We start from the raw sequence: 12,075 nt of genomic DNA on the forward strand, positions 1-12,075 counted from the left end.
TTAAGTCAGTATAACTATGTTGCTCCGGGGAGTGGATTTTTCACACTCCCTGAGTGACATAGTTATACCAACGTACGTTTGTAGTGTAGACCTGGCCTCAGAAACCTTCCCATTCAAAATGCTGAAACCAATATGTCCACATGAAACGTTTCATTTTCAACGAAACACCGTATTTAATCAACAACGTTCCAACCAGCTACATTACTACAGTGAATCTCCTCTGTGTGTGTCAGCAAAATAGTGGATAAAGGAGAAATGGTTGATATAATTTCTTTAGACTTTCATCTTCAACAAGCTCTATCCCAAGAATCTGTTAAGAAAACTTTGCCCTCCATACTGCAGTCAGATCCCTTCAGTTCATGTGGAGCCCCAGTGAAGTCAGGACACAAAGTCAGTGAGATGCAGAGATCAGCTTGCCTAGATCTGACTGGAAGACTGGGGTCTTGGTATCCATGCAATGCAATTTCTGTTTGTAGCTAAATTGCAGAGCTACATTTGTAGTACAAGGAATGTGTCATGTAAGGAGGGCACATGATATCTGAGGTTTGTGCCTGGAGAATGCTGATGTCTTTAGGGTTTACATCCTTGTTTTATAAAGTTAGTATTGGTGGGGTTAGGGGACTTTACTATCTTATAAAGTAATGGTCTGAACGAGTATTAATGATTTGGAAAATGAAATGAGCACTAAGATGGCAACATTTGCAAATGACACAAAATTAATTTAGGTTAGTTAGGATTAGAGAAGACTGGGAGGAGCCTTGGAAGGACTTAACTAAATTATGTGATTGAACTGCACCATACAGATGAAGTTTAATGCTGACAGTGTGACCTATTCATGCACATTGCTAGGTTTTAAATTAACTGTGATCAGCCAGAAAAAGGCTCAAGCATCATTGTGACTAACTCTCAGGGGAAAAAACAAAACAAAAAACCCCCACAATCAAACAAAATTAGGATGCATCAAGAATGTAAAAGAACAGAATAATGAAAATATTATAATACCATTATATACATCAATAATATGCCCTTAATTTGAATAGTGAGTTCAGTTCTGATTGCCCTATTTCAAAACAGATCTCACAAAATTAGCAGTTCAGAGAGAGATGACAAAAAGATAGAGGCAAAGGAAAACTTCAGTACAAGGAGAGATTGAAAACACTAGTATTACTTTGGAGAGGAGAGTAATAAGAGGGGACATGAAAGAGATATACAAAGTAGTGAAGGGCATAGGATTTAGAGAAGGTAAATCAGTATCTCCTTCTTACCTTTTCTTATAATATAGGAACTAATGGAAAGTCATTGGTATTGAAAGGTAAAACAATTATAACTGATAAGAGGATATAATGTTTGACAGAATACATGCAGAACTCATTCACTCAAGATCTTTGAGCCCAAGAGATTAGTAACAGGTAAATAAAGGAAGACAGACAAACATATGAGAACATTCACAATTACATCAAGTGGGATAAATTCTATACTCCTTCTCGGAAGTCCCCTGTTTATGGATCCAAGGATTGCATTAGTCCTTTTGGGCACAGCGTCACACTGGGAGCTCATGTTGAGCTGATTATTTGCGCGCGCGCACACACACACACACACACACACACACACACCCACCCCTTTATCAGTCACTGCTTCCCAGGATAGAGTTCCCCATCCTGTAAGTATGGCCTAAAGTCTTTGTTCCTAGATGTACACCAGGGGTCGGCAACCTCTGGCACGCAGCTTGCCAGGGTAAGCACTCTGCCCAGGGCCAGCTCCAGGGTTTTTGCCGCTACAAGGGGCCAAAAAAAAAAAAAGCCTCAATTGCAATCGGTGGCATTTCGGCAGCAGCTCCACCGCACCGCTTTCTTCTTCGGAGTCAATTCTGTGGCAGATCCTTCCCTCCGAGAGGGACCGGGGTACCCGCCACCGAAATGCCGCTGAAGAGCCCGACGTGCTGCCCTTCCCCTTGGCCGCCCCAAGCACCTGCTTGCTGAGTTGGTGCCTGGAGCTGGCCCTGACCGTGGCGGGCCGGCCAGTTTGTTTACCTGCCATGTCTGCAGGTTTGGCTGATCGCGGCTCCCACTGGCCGCGGTTTGCCACTCCAGGCCAACGGGGCTGTGGGAAGTGGCGCGGGCTGAAAGTGCAGGGGTGCAGGGGTGCTGGAACAATGTGTATAGTGCGGGTGCTGAGACCCAGTGAATCAAGCTGTAAACCCTGAATATAATAGAAACCACTTCAAGCCAGGGGGTGCAGCCAGAGGCGGCTCTAGCAATTTCGCCGCCCCAAGCAAAGGCACGCTGCGGGGGGCGCTCTGGCGGTCGCCAGTCCCGCGGCTCCAGTGGACCTCCTGCAGACGTGCCTGCGGAGTTCACGTGCCTGCTGTATGAGTTCAGTCTCAAATTTTGCATATGAAATATTGACAAATGCAGTCTCCAGATCAAGAATTAGGGCTAGTCTACACTTACGAGCTGGGTCGACGCGGTGAGTTCGACTTCTCGGAGTTCGAACTATCGCGTCTAATCTGGATGCGATAGTTCGAACTCCGGAAGCGCCGCGGTTGACTCCGGTACTCCACCACTGCAAAAGGCGGTGGCGGAGTCGACCTTGGAGCCGTGGACTTCGATTCTGCGGCGTCTGGACGGGTGAGTAGTTCGAACTAGGGTACTTCGAATTCAGCTACGCTATTCATGTAACTGAATTTGCGTACCCTAGTTCGACCCCGCTTCTTAGTGTGGACCAGCCCTTATTTACAGACATTGTTCAGCAAATAATCTGAATGATGAATAAATGAGGGGAAACTGTGATCTGTTCATGAACAACTCACAAAACAGAAAAAAAGACACAAAATTAATTGCATAAATAATTAGATGCACATTATTTATTCAGCTCTGCTAATGACAAAGCAGTCTAAGCTGTCTCCTCCAATGGCCTCACAAATATCTTGGACTGAAGGGGTGACAGAATAGATGTTTGCAGACCTCCCTCCACATAAGATAAACCTTTGGCAGATGAGCCCATTGCCAGAATAGAATAGTCCTTGGTGACCAGATAATGGTATCCACTGAATTTGCATAAATCTGCAGCTAGTCTCTTCCAAGGTCTATCTCGTAGGGGTGTTTGTACCCGGTATGGTTCAGCATTGTCTCTGGATTTGTACCAGAGGAGAGCCCGGCAATTACAGACTGATAAGCCTGACTTCAGTACCAGGCAAACTGGTTGAAACTTTAGCAAAGAACAAAATTGTTAGACGCATAGATTAACATAATTTGTTGGGAAATAGTCAACATCGTTTTTGTAAAAGGAAATCATGCCTTGCCAATCTACTAGAATTATTTGAGGGTGTGGACAAGAAGGATACAGTGGATATACTGTACTTAGATTTTCAGAAAGCCTTTGACAAGGTCCTTCATCAAAGGCTCTTAAGCAAAGTAAGCAGTCATGGGATAAGAGGGAAAGTCATCTCATGGATCAGTAACTGGCTAAAAGATAGGAAACAAAGGGTAGGAATGCATGGTCAGTTTTCAGAATGGAGAGAAGTAAATAGTGGTGTTCCCCTGGGGTCTGTACTGGGCCCAGTCCTATTCAATATATTCATAAATGATCTGGAAAAAGGGTAAACAGTGAGGTGGCAAAATTTGAAGATGATACAAAACTTCTCAAGACAGTTAAGTCCCAGTCAGACTGAGAAGAGCTACAAAAGGATCTCTCAAAACTGGGTGACTGGGCAACAAAATGGCAGATGAAATTCAATCTTGATAAATGCAAAGTAATGCACATTGGAAAACATAACCAACTATGCATATAAAATGATGGGGTCTAAATTATCTGTTACCACTCAAGATAGAGATCTTGGAGTCATTGTGGATAGTTTTCTGAAAACATCCACTCAATGTGCAGCGGCAGTCAAAAAAGCTAACAGATGTTGGGAATCCTTAAGAAGGGGATAAATAATAAGACACAAAATATCATATTGTCTCTATATAAATCCATGGTATGCCCACATCTTGAACTCTGTGAAAAGGTTGGAAAAAGGCACCAAAATTATAAGGGGTATGGAATGGCCACCATATGAGAAGAGATTAATAAAACTCTGACTTTTCAGTTTGGAAAAAAGATGACTAAGGGGGGATATGATACAAGTCTATAAAATCATGACTGGTGTTGAGAAAGTAAATAAGGAAGTGTTATTTACTCCTTCTCATGACACAAGAACTAGGGGCCACCAAATTAAATTAATAGGTAGCAGGTTTAAAACAAAAGGAACTATTTTTTTCACACAATGCACAGTCAACCTGTGGAACTCCTTGCCAGAGGATGTTGTGAAGGCCAAGACTATAACAGTCCCAAAAAAAACCCTAGATAAATTCATGGAGGATAGGTCCATAAAAGGCTATTAGCCAGGATTGGCAGGGATGGTGTCCCTAGCCTGTGTTTGCCAGAAGCTGGGAATGAGTGATAGGGGATGTATCAGTTGATTACCTGTTCTGTTCACTCCCTCTGGGCACCTGGCATTGGCCACTGTTGGAAGGCAGGATACTGGGCTAGATGGACCTTTGGTCTGACCCAGTATGGCTGTTCTTATGTTCTCATGTTCTCTAGATCCTGTCTGAGAGAAGAAAAGTGAAACCAATCAAGGATGACTCCACTGATCTCTGTTAGGGTCTATTAACGTGTCAACCACACCTCATTGTCATCAATATCAATGAATGCTTACATCTAACAAAATCAATATGGAATCCTCAGCTTTGTAAATATCCCAGAAGTTGTCATTGGCTATTGAGACCTATGCAGGCTCCAAATCATGTCAGGTTAAAAACAAAATCTGGTTAAAAACAAAATAATCATCAAGGAAATCTGAGGACTCTGGATATTGTGAGTGCTAAAGGACCACACTTTTCTTATAATCTAATAGAGATTCAACATAGGTGGTAAATGGTGAGCAAAATCAAGAGATGGCTTCTTGAGCTGGGACTAACGAATGCTCTTCCAAGAGCCAGTGACTTCCTGCCTTCTCAAAGTCAGGCACTGAAGATCTCTACCAAGATGTACCCAATAATTGAGACATTCACTGTGATGTTTTGAATGTATTGAAATTGTAAACTGTCAGTTTAAATGTCCTGGTTCTGTTTGCAGGCTCTTTAGGGAAACATGCAATCTGGGCCTACCAACAATCAGTTCAGCAGCAAGCCAGCTTAGAGTAAGGTAGGGTGAGTTGTATCTCTCTGTTTTAGGAAGCCGACAGCTCTGTCTCTGTGTTATGGGCTTCTTATTGTGGTGGTGTTCTGAATTATAACATACAGTGGTGTTACGCTGCAACCTTCCTGAAAGAGTATTTATGCTTTTATGCTAACTCCTTTGTTTGCATGCTGTGAAACGTAGCACTCTTCTCCCCCTCCCCCCACTCCTGTCCCTTTACATTAGGCAGAAGGGCCAGAGTGGTGTAAAGGGGCCTTAGAAGCAGAATGATTCTCCAGACACAGGATCTGAGGAAGACAGTTAGAGGGGGCATGCTGGAGGGGTGTGTCTGAGATGGGGGGGGGCGGCAATGTCAGACCTGTAATTATTTCAGCAGGACTGTGACCTATAGATCAACACTAAGTGTTAATATTTAGACAGGAACCCAGTGCTAAGTTAGGCCAGGGGCTTCTCCAGCTCCAGGACTAGCCCAAGATCTAGAGAATGAAAAAGTGACTTAAAGCCACCTTAGTCTTCCTCCCATAGGCTTTTAGAGGCATGCACATAATCTCACCTGGTGTGTGTCTGCAAGATTTCACTAGGCATGGGGGATATGGTTCCAGTTCTCAGTTCCCTAAACACCAAACCTCTTTAGTATTTGCATTATCACAGGTCGTTTTTATGGAAATTATTGTGATGTTACAAATCCAGCGTTTTGATTTTTATGCATGATCAAGGAGGAGGAACAGTTGGGTTGAGAGAGAAATTTGTATTTAAACAACAATCTTCAATAATTAGCAAAAAATGGCAAGGGAAATTATCTTAAACTTGATATATTTGAGTATACTCCCCAGTGTGAAAGCCTCTTTTTAATGTGGCATTGTTGATCTCACTTGCTCTTTGCATTCTTTTCCCATGCATTTCTTGAACAGCAGTTATTACAGAAGGACAAGACGTGTATCTTTACCCAGGGAGTCATATCTTCAGTGGCATGGAGCTATCAGTGAGAAACAGGTGCTTTCCTCTTGCTTATTGCCATTTGGAAGGCTTTCAATTGATAAAGCCTTTTTAAAAAAATATTGAAACTGCTTGCCAGTTTCATATCAAAACTGGTATAGTTAGTCATATTTTTATTGCCAAGAATATTTAGTTTTTTGAAAGCATTTGTTGGACCTTCCCATCACTGCTGCCAGTCTGGCTCTTTCCAGCTGTACAATCGACACCTCTTGCCAATCACTATGGAGAGTGAACTGGTGCTATTTAGTTTCTTCCCTTGGAAAAACTTCTGACTGTGTATGCTTTGTCTGAAAGACATAAACTATCATTTATGAAGGACTCTATCTTACTTTTCCCACAAAGCTAGCATTCCTCTTTCACTTAACTAGAGTATTTTGCCAGCCGATCTGCCTTTACTTGCTGCTTACCTTCAATACCTGTGATTGTTCTCTCAGAAAGGAAAAATGGTCTTGTGTTCAGATGCTGGACTAGCATTCAGGCACTCTGGATTCAGACAGACTTTGTGTGTGAACTTTGGTGAGTGTCTTAAGCTCAACTGTAAAATGGGCATAATAACAATTACTTTGTCTAACTTGTGTTATTTATCCTTCAGGGAATAAACAGTTTCTTGTTATGAGCATGTAGCAAATGAGGCTTCCAAGTGTTACTGTAATATAAAATAGTAATAATATCCCCCATATCTAAGAACATTTCAGGCAACAATTGTCTAACATCAGGTACAAATCGTTAAGGAAATAAATAGAATTGCACCTTGGTTAAAAACAAATCAGGAAAAAAGGGGTACATTGGTGTCAGAGCTAAAGTAGTGTAGCTTACATTGATTTGGCATTTAATGTATGCAAACAAGTGTAACTTACAAGAGAAGAGGTGTTGTAAAAGGAAAAGCAGTGAGGAGTGAAAACAAATAGGGGAAGATGTTTTACCCTATACCTTCTTTTGGCTGCTTTTCCCAATACAGCAGCAGCATGTAAATTACATTCCTGCTATATCTACAGAATGCCAAATTGATGCAAGTTTCACCTTGCACCTATTTTCTAGCTCCTTTCCATCCAAGGTGGAATTTACTCCATCATTGACATGACTATTGAATTTGTCCTTTTAGTGTGTCTTTGAAGGAAAAAAAATCACATAAAATCTGTGCTATGTGAAGTATATGAAAATATATAATGAAGACCCACAATAATTAAGCTCAAAGCAGTTTAATTGAATTGTATTGACATTCTAATGTTCATATTCTAATGAGGTAATTGGTAGCAGCTATTATAGTTTAATTAGCCAAATATAGATGTCTTATATGTAAAGATTTCTTTAAAATACTTCAAGTGGTTATTCAGGAATATTTTGATATTTTAGGATCCACAGAATTGTTTAATTGCAGGGATTTTTTTTCATTTGAAGCTCTACTTTTAAGTGCAAGCCCTAGTATTGATCAAAAAAGCTATAATGGAAGATAGGTCTCTCAATGGCTAGTAGCCAAGCTGGTTAGGGATACAACTATATTTTCTGTGTGTCCCTAAACCTCTGTCTGCCAGAAGCTTGGACTGGACAACAGAGGATGGATTACTCAATACTTGCCTAGTTCTGTTCATTCCTTCTGAAGTATCTGGTTCTGGCCACTGTTAGACAGGATACTGGACTAGATGGACCATTGGTTTGACCTAGTATGGTCATTCTTATGAGACTCATCTGGTCGTCTTTGACTTTTGATTTGCCTGGAAATTAGACTGTAATTGTATATTAACTAATTTAAAATTAATCTACATATTAGGAAGGGATTTATATTCCAAATGAAACCAAACTTGGCACAATTTACAATGCATCTTTTCCATCTATCTTACTGTATAGTCACTCAATATTTCCTAATGTAAATTACAATATAGACGTATTTAGGTCTTTTAATAAGGTTCTCCTTCAGACTTCTCACTTATAGAAGATATTACACTCATTAGTAACCTTTGAGGCACCAAGATTGGGTTTCCTTTTCTTGTCATCTTAAAACCCATCCCTCTATCGAGAAGAAATAGGCAGGAGAAAAAGCCAAAGAAGGAGTGGTTTTGTTTCTTGGTTTGCAAAATCAAATCCAAATCCAGGTTTTTCTGTCTCCCTTTTCCAATGATAGCCAAATCAAAATGAGAGCCAGTGGTGCAGATCTGCACTCCATTATGTGAACTCCCCAAATGTGAGGAGGGTTGGATAAATGGGTTCAGTTTTTTTGCCAATATATAGTACTGCTCCCTCAATCTGCATACTCAACACCCATTGATATCAATTGGTGTTATTGCACATGCAGACTGACAGCATGTCATGATATTTACTGTATATCTTGTCAGTGGACCTCTGCCAAATATTTGTGATGAACCCTCCAAATAACAGAAAGTTGCCTGATTGTGGGTCCACCAATGAAAGTGACAAAATGTTTTCATCATATTTGCTGTCATCATTTTCCAGACATAGTAAAAAAGATTTGCTCCAAACCTATGAATTTCAGTCAAAGAGTTTAAATATAAAACTAATGAAATTCACTGATTTGTATGACAAAAATTGCTGATTTTGTCTTAGTTTTCCATAAATCCCAGAACTGAAAGTGAAACTGATGGAAAAGGAAATGCAGTACTGTGCAAACTGAATCTGTTGGAAAGGTTTGACAAAACACATCCATACTAAAACTGGTCGGTGATTATGGTTAATGGTGCTTGGATCTATCAAAATGTCAGGCTGTGCCAAAAACATTTCCCCCAAACAGAATCTCTCCCCTGTCCATGTCACCTTCCCTACGATAAACTCTTTCCCATGACTCCCAGGAAGATTCTTGTCTGCCTTCTGCTCTCAAGTTCTTGATTTTTCTTCCAGGTTAGACAGCTTGGCTCACCCAAGCAGGCAGCTGGCCAACATCAATCAGCTGTACCTCATGCAACCACCTGCTACTCTACCACAGACTCAGTACTCCATCTGGGCCCCCTGTGACTATGTGGCACAAAGCCCAATTATCTTGATTTGATCTGCCCCGGAAGAGTCTGCTTGTCACCCAAGAGTATACAGAAGAAGTGACAGGAGAGGATAAGGATATAGAAGAACTTCAGGAATCAGAAATGCTTTAATACTTACTTGTCAAAACATCAGTACATAGAGTATAAAACAAAATGTGCCTTCTGTGTTAGGACTTGCATAGATACATGAGATGATCAATAAAAGAGGCTTTTTGTTACTAATAAGAATTTTCACTGAGACATGACCCAAAGATGTTCTTTATGCTGACCTCCCCAGAGCCAGCAACCATCATACTGCACAGAAAATCAGCTAAAATAGAAAGCAAAAATGAATCAGAAATTGAATTAGCACAGCTATACTTCCTACCTCACTGTATTTTTAAGTTCATATTTTTATCAACTTTGATACAAGCAATCTTGATACCACAAATTCACAAACAAAATTTTACATAAGGCTCCATTTTCAGGTTAACTGAAGATTTGAAATAATGGCACTGCACTTTTAGCTGAAAATACGCCCATTAACACATTAGAGCTCTTTACAAGGACTATGCAGCCAGTGGCTCTTGAACAAATAGTATGCGGCTGGCTCAGTTTAATACTTGAAAAATCTTTGAGTCTTGTTCACGAAAAGAGAATCCTATTGTGTACTGCAAATATGAATCATGTTGGTGGGGTTCAGCAGCTGTGTGCAAATTATTATCTAGCTAGCAATAGCCATAGAGAAACATTGTCAACATCTGGAGTTTTTATTAAACAAATACCAACAGCTACCATTTGATTGCTCTTTCCCAAAGCAAAGATTAAAAAATAGTCCATCAGACACCTGCTGCATGAGGTCCCCTCCACAGACATAATAGTATTTTTTTTAACTTTTTCTTTTAAAAAAGTGTTTTAAATAATATTTTAAAATTCTAAAAACTTCTTAGAACTTCACAAATCCATTTGTGATAAAATTTTGGAAAAACATGATTGTTACATCAAACTTTTCTCTTAAAGTAGCTCAAAAAACCTTACGCTAAAATCCTATCTGTCTTCTCAGTGTTTTCATACATAGCATAAGTAACATGATGTAACAGTTGCTACATTTTTTTGTTTGTTTTTTTCATGAACAGTAGATTAAATGAACAGAGATGTGAAACTCCAGATAAAATGAGGAGCACATAAATTATTACTGGTCCAGGATTTTTTGTGTGTGTAACAGGCTCAATCCTTTCCTATGGTCTGGACAATTTAGGAAACTTTTACAGCACTATGTATTTTATTTGGTGCTCCTCCTTAATGATTTCAGTTGGGAACAGAAGTGGAAATGCATCAAGAGGAGCTATTCTGGTGACATTTCAAACCCCACCAAAATCAGGAAGTAATAAACAATATTTTATGAGAGTCTGTGTTTTTATATAGCAAGTCTATTCCATTACATGTTGTAGACTGAAGCTATCCATTTCTTTAAATGTTTATTTCCTTTGTTATTTTATCTGAGATCACATAATTCTTAAAATAAAACCAGCAAAGAAATAGCTACTTCTGATCCAAATACTGTCGAATTCCTCCCAATTTTGTGGTTATATAGTCAAAACTCCTGGATTGACCCTAAATGAAAATAGAACTCTTTCGTATATGGACCAGGAGCATCCTCATTTTAATCTTGATTTTGATGGCATGCCATAATCATACTTAGAACACCATCTTGCAGCCTTCCCTTGCTCCTACTGAATTCCCACTGAAGTAATTTAAAGTTCATCTGAGGGAGTTCTAGGGTTGGGTCTTCATGCATAATACAACACCCACTGAAATCAATGGCAGTTTTTCCATTGACTTTAATGGGTATTGGATTGGATCCTTAGTGAGTCCAGGTACCTGGTAGAGGATTCTACTAATGCATCATGTCTGTTCCCTTGTCTGGCCACAAGTTGGTACAAGAGGGCATCAGAGTCAAAACCAAACTCATCTAAACCTTACTGCTTCTCTTTCTGAATGATTTGCCAGCAATTTTGATCAACTTAATTTAGCATTTATTTTTTCAGTTACCAGGTAAAATTTGAAATTAAAGATGACACCAATTTACAGGATGCACTTCTGAGACTATTCGGCCAAATTCTGATCTTCCCTTTATTGGTGTTAACACAGAGTTACTCCTCTGAAGTCAATGGAATTATTACAGCTTTATATCAATGTATCTAAGGGCAGAATCTGGTCCATTGTTTTCTTGATCTAAGTGCTTCCACAGTAACTACATATAAGTATAGGAAGCCTGATTTTCCCCCTCACACTGGTGTAAATCAAATCAGGAATAATTCCATTGAAGCCAATAGAGTTTGGTGCAGAACCAGTGTAAAATGAATGGTTATCTAATATTTGTACCTAATGTGAAATTGTCTACAGAATCGGAGCTAGATTGTAGCCCACACTCTAGCAATGACACAACACCCCAGCAATGTATGGGATAAATAAGGGCCACAGTTCTCTAGGGGAGAATTCTTGACAAAGAAGAAGTATGTGGCTGATATAAGGGGCTTTACACTGCCCTGAACTCCAGGCCCCAACCTGAGCAGATGAATCAGGGTAGGAAATGGATGTTCTCATAGTATTCAGCTTTTCAGGGATTCTTGGCTGCAGAACAGTCCATTGGCAGCTGGAGACTGCTCCAGGTTGCACCAGGGGCAGGGCTGGCTCCAGGCACCAGCATTCCAAGCAGGTGCTTGGGGCGGCAATCTGCAAGGGGCGGCAGTCCATGTGTTTTTGCCCCCAAGCAGCGCAGATGGTGGGGGCAGTTCATGTGCCATTAGGGCGGCACGCGCGTTTCCGCGGCGGCGGCAATTCGGCGGCAGCTTCTATGTTCAGCTGTCTGCGGCGGCGCAGCTTCTGTCTTCCAGCTGAAGACAGAAGCTGCCACCCAATTGCCGCCGCT

Source organism: Mauremys reevesii, linkage group 1, assembly GCF_016161935.1.
Source record: "Mauremys reevesii isolate NIE-2019 linkage group 1, ASM1616193v1, whole genome shotgun sequence".
Classification (NCBI taxonomy): Eukaryota; Metazoa; Chordata; order Testudines; family Geoemydidae; genus Mauremys; species Mauremys reevesii.